At 36.4% G+C, this 6,023-nt stretch overlaps 1 pseudogene; it reads left to right on the top strand.

Annotated features, from left to right (window-relative positions):
• Positions 1-3,362: 3,362 nt before the first annotated feature.
• On the top strand, positions 3,363-5,313 carry LOC101975868 (long-chain-fatty-acid--CoA ligase 6 pseudogene; annotated as a pseudogene).
• The last annotated feature ends 710 nt before the right edge of the window (positions 5,314-6,023 follow it).

Below are 6,023 nucleotides of genomic sequence, written 5' to 3'. Positions count from 1 at the left end.
TATATATATAGATGTTTCTTGAATGATCCATATATAGGACAGCCAACTTAGGGGAAAACCCACCCCAAATATGGGCAATAGGTTGGAGGCCTGATAGAACAAAAAGATAAAGAAAAAAGGAAGCAGAAGCAGATCCAAATTCTATTATTCTTAAACAGTGCTTAGGTTGATGCTGCTACTACCTGGGAACATCTGACTCCAGCCCTTCAGTCTTCAAAGTGGACTTGACTCTCCAGAGAGTTTCTTGGCCTTTGGTCCTGGACTAGGGCTGCATCATTGGTCCTACTTGTTAACAACTGAGGCTCCAGCTTCTTGGACTGAGCAGCAACTGGTTCCTCCAACTCTCCAGCTTGCTGTGGAACTATCCAGCTGCTGATCATGTAAGCCAATTTAATAGACCCATTTTTATAATTGTTTGTGTATGTTTGTGTTCTGATGGCTCTAGTGCTTGCTTAATTTGACAAGTTAGGTCTTAAGAACTCAGTGAACTTACATTTTGGTGGGAGAAGCCATGATATTTATGAGTGAATGGATGGATGAATAAATAATATTTTAAGATAATGATATACAGTGCCTAAAGTAAAAGAGAAAATAGAATGACCAAGAATTGAAGACATGTTGTATTAGTAGTCAAGAAAAGTCACTTCAGAGAATGCAATGTCAAAGCATCATCCCATAGAAAATCTAGGGGAAGAGTATTCGTGATAAGAAGGATTAAGTATCAAATGTTAAAATATATATCAGCTTCACATGTTCCAAAAACAACAAGGCCCCAATTACTAAATCAGTGAAAAGAAGAGAAAGAATTAAATATATGACTCCCTCATAGTGGACATGTGAACAACAGTAAATAGATATTTAAAAAAATGGAATGTAAAATTTTAGGTTAAGAAAGAATATAATCTGATATATTTAAAATAAGTTGGCTGATGTGTGTGAAATGTCCCTTAATGATGAGAAAGGAGGTAACAATAGTTAAGTAATATAGTAGAGAAGGCCATACATGATAGATTAGAAATAAAATTTTAATAAGGTTGAACTAAGATACCTGGGAGAAAAAATTACAAAGTTCAGCAAAATTTGTACTGTGTATTTTTAATCACATGTGAAGTTAATGAATAACCAGGGCAAAACAAGTCTTTTTCACTTAGTAGACAATAGGATCTTCTTAAGGGTGTTTTGTTATTGTTGTTTGTTTGTTTGGTGAGGTGGATAGTAGTAGTTTTACTTCTCCTTCTACTTTCATCTCTTTCATTTTTGTTCCTCCTCCTCTTTCTCAGTTTTCTCCCTTTTTCTCCTACTCCTTTTCTTTCCTCTCCTCCATTTCCTCTTTTTCTTCCTTCTAATGGTCCTTCTCCTCTTGATGCTATTGCTTTTGTTTCTGCTTCTGTTTTCTTCCTCTTCCTCCTTTTTTCTCGTCCACCTCATCACCAGAATGTTTGCCATTCCCCTTGTTCTTCCCTTATCCCTGCCTACCTCTCTCCCTACCCTTGTCATGTTATTTTTACTTCTTCTGATTTTCACTACACAATACCCTAGTGGACAGGAGGCTGATCAATGGGTACTGAGTTACCTTTAATTAGGAACAAGAAGCCCTGGTGAGCTTCTGATAATAGGTAACAAAGAGGTAATGTGCATTTCAAAAAGCTGGAAGAAATTTTCACCATAACAAATGATAAGTGTTTCAAGAGATATAATTGATTAATCTCATTTAAACATTACAAAATGTGTAAAACATCATGTTATCTCATTAATATGTATATTTTTTGTTTCTATTAGTTAAAAACAAATGTTATAAAAATATTGATGATGTTCTTACGTTATTTTGAATATATTTATCAGTATGATTTTTCTATTTGCTCTATACTATGACAACTGTAGAATTTGTACAACTTTTCTAATATTGAGATTAATAACTTCTGTACTTTAATACCTAGTAATCAGTCATAAATTCTGGTTCCACTATTTCTGACATTAGTTCAGGACTATTCTTTGGAACTCTGTTTGGTATTATATATGTCACTAGTCCCAAGTTGTATTCACATCTCTTATATAATTGTATTTTCAGAACAATTTAACAGCCAAAAGATCCTTAGAGTAGAGGGGAGTAATGTGGAGGGAAAGTGAAAGGAAAAAAAAGAAGTACTAGGGATTGAATTAAAACAAATTATATTCCATGCTTTTAAAATTATGTAAGAATGAATGTTAATGTTATGTATAACTAAAAATAATCAATAAAAAAGAACAATTTATTTTTTCTCAATTTTAGTTTCCATCCATATTTTCCTTGATTCTGAAATGTTTCTCCAATTTGTTAATTTCTTATTTAAAATATATTTTCCATTCTTGAGCATGAAATTCAAAAGATAGATAATAATTGATTTTGTGTACATTTATTCTACAATTGGAACATTCTCTTAAAAATGTAACTTATAAAATGGTATAAGTCTTGGGAATGTATTTCATCTTACTTCTTCATATCAACTTTACTATAAAGTTAAACACAAAATATTTTCAATAAAACCATGTTAAGTGAGAGAGATATATTTTCATTCAATTTAAGGATATACTTATAATTATTATTATTTTTTAATTGGTTTTCAAATAATTTTTGCATATTGATAGTCTCTCAGATTTATCTCTCTTTTGCTTGGGTCAGAGGTGGCGTTAGTAATATTTCTTCTACCCTAATAGGAAGTCATATACAGAATTGTAGAACCAGTAAAAAGGTTTTCATTTTAATTTTTCCTCAAGAATCCTTCCAGTATTTTCTCTTGCCATAGTAACTTCACATTTCAATACAAAACCTATCACATAAAAGAGTCAATAGAATAACTCTTGATCTTCCAAAGGAAATTTTCATGAACATTTTTGTTAATATCTTATTGAAATTAAGTTTCATGAAATTTATGCAATTATTTTGATATTATTTTCTCTGAATTTTTCTTAGTTTAGACATACTTATGATAATCAATTTCTTTGCCATTTCCCTTATTATCTTTGTGTTAACTATCAATTGTTTTTTCTAAGTTCCATACCTTTTGTTTCATCCTATTCCCCTCTGGCCTGTCCTTAACCTACATGTCACTTACCTATAAAATGTCATCATTCGGAAACTCAAATTTCTATTTAATTTTGTAATTCATAATACTCAAATTAACTTCCATTAACTAACTCCTAATTCTGTTACTATAAAACAAATTAGGATTAATATTTGTTGAGATTAAATCCCTGAGAAATACCATGTCAGAAATGCAGAGGCAGAGGAGTCCTAGAAGGACGGAAGGAAGAAAAGGGGGAGGGAGGGAGGAAAAAGAAAAGGAAAAGTAACATAAAAGAATAGATAAAGGAACAGAGTGCAAATGACCAGGCGATTTGATTATGACAGTAGGATGTGTGCCAGAGGCACGGAAAGAAGAATGTCTTTCAAGTCAGAAGTGTTCAACAGCATTAAGTGGCTCTCTTGTGTGTGTTTCTCCTTCTCTCCCTCTTCCTCTCTCTCTCTGTTTCTCTCTCTTCCCAACCACCAGAAGCATTTGTCTTCTCACCTCTGGAGAAGATTTCCCACTTTTGGAGAAGAAGCACAGGGGATCCTGCATACACTGCAGCTTCCTAAGCTGGGTGACTTGGGCTGGTTTTTCTGCAGCCTCTCAGCCACCACACTCAGCATAGGTACACTGGCTGCCATCCTTGCCACTGGTTCACTCACAGGCCAAAGGCCCTGCAACCACCATGCAACTTCCTGATGCAGTCAGAAGAACTGGAGGACAGTGGCAGGGCCCAGTGAACTGTGATTGGAGGGAACTATCTTACCCATTTAACTACTACTATGATGATGCCAGGGTCATGTACCAGGTGTTAGGCTGTAGGCTTTGTATCTCAGGGAATGAGCCCTGACTTGGCTTCAGGAAACCCAAGCATCTGTAACAGTGGCTATACTACAGGAGGTGGCCAATAGAACCAAAATTCTGAAGTCCTGACTTCTCCAGAACAACTGTAAAGCAAGTACAGATCAGTTTATTGAGTTTTTTTGCACAAAATAAACCAGAATGGATCATTGCAGAATTGTCTCATTCTATGTATTCCATGGTGGTGCTACAACTTTATGACACCTTGGGCCTTGGAGCTATTCCTGCATCACCAATACCCTGGACATAATATCATGATTTTATGGATAATACAATGATTTTTTAGATAAACCTCAGGAAAATATGCTTCTACTAGAGCATGTGGAGAACAAGGAGACTCTAGGGCTCAAGATGATTGCCCTCATGGAGTCATTTGTGGATGCCTTGAAAGAAAAGAGTGCAGAAGCTCGAGGTGGTCACCAAGTCTATTCAAGCTGTGGAGGACTGTGATGGAGTGAATCACCATGCTCCTGTGATCCCATAGCCTGATGACCTCTCCTTAGTGTGTTTCACAAATGGTGCAACAGGGAACCCTGAAGGTATGATTCGCATCCATTGGAACATGGTAGCTGATTTCTTAGGCGTTCTGAAAATGACAAAGTGATTTTTCTGAGGTAGGATGATGTGCTCATGTCCTTCCTGCCGCTGACTCACATATTTAGAGAGTAATCCAGTCAATTTTCTACTGCCAGGGAAGGTGTGTTGACTTCTTCCAGGGAGACATCTACCTATGATGACATGAAGGCTCTACACCTTACCATCTTCCTGATTGTCCTACAACTGCTGAACTGGATGTACAACAAGATTTTCAGCCAGGCAGACACTTCATTAAAGCACTGGTGTTGGAGTCTGCAGCAAAATGCAAGCTGGCTGAAGTTCAGAGTGGAATCATCAGGAACAATACTAACTGGGATGAACTATTCTTTAATAAGATTCAGACCAGTCTTGGTGGATGTGTGTGGAGAGGATTGTTACTGGAGCAGCTACTCCAGTAACTACATCAACTACCTCACCAGCAGACCTGGGATTTCTTCTGGCAGCTCTGGGGTGCCAGATTTCTGAAAGTCACAGACAAACCAAGTATACTGCTAGATGCGCCTTCACCACACCTGGGGACTAGATCTCAGGGTATATGGGGGCACCTCTGCCCTGCAATCATATCAAGCTTGATATGGAGAAGCTGAACTACTGCAACTGCAAAGGAGAGGGAGAGACCTGTGTGAGAGGACCAAATATGTTCAAAGGCTATGTAAAAAATCAGGACAGAACAAAGAAAACTCTAGACACTGACAGCTGGCTTCATATTGGAAACATTGGAGAGCCCAGGATAGGAGAAGATTTATTGAGAGACAATCATTTTGACCCCGACTAGAGAAGTTTTTGAATAATATTTGGAGTGAACATGTTAAGCAGAAACGATTTATGAAGTGAAGGGAAAAGAGGAAAATGAAGAAAGTAATTGGAAACATGACTCTCTTCTATTAACATTATGAACATTATGCTTTTCTAGACTAGATTACTTTATGAACAATAAAACAAGAACATTTATGCCCCATTATGATTTATTTTTTGTTGCCTGGAATGCCTTTTTCTTTTCTGCCAAGTTATCCTTTGTTTGTTTGGATAGAATTGGTTATCCCTATACTCCTTGCTGTGATTTGGATAAGTGTATTGCAAAGACCTGTATGTTGAAGGCTTAGTTCCCACGATGTGGCACTGTTGGCATGTGGTAGAACCTTTAGGAGGTTGGACCTAAAGAGAGCTCTATAAAATAAATAAGCCTATATTAGGAAATCAGTATACTTTGAGAAATCAGCAAACATGTAACTAAATTGCTTATGGAGGACTAATGCCTATACAACTATTTCAAAATCAATTACATAGCTTGCGATGTAGCAGTTAACTTAAACTATTTATGCTATGGTAACAGAACAAACACCTAAGCTCAAATCTCAGTTTCCTAAAACTAATTTCAAATCACAGTGCCATAAAACAACTAAAATGTTTTTCTTGCTTGTGCTCCTTGACCATAATGGGTCTGCAATGGTCTCTTGGTTTCTGGTTGTTTTTTAAGTGCCCAGTCTGATTGAGCAGCCATATTCCCAAATACTACAC

This window comes from Ictidomys tridecemlineatus, chromosome 1, assembly GCF_052094955.1.
Source record: "Ictidomys tridecemlineatus isolate mIctTri1 chromosome 1, mIctTri1.hap1, whole genome shotgun sequence".
Lineage (NCBI taxonomy): Eukaryota > Metazoa > Chordata > Mammalia > Rodentia > Sciuridae > Ictidomys > Ictidomys tridecemlineatus.
This window is presented reverse-complemented; position numbering and strand designations above follow the sequence as displayed.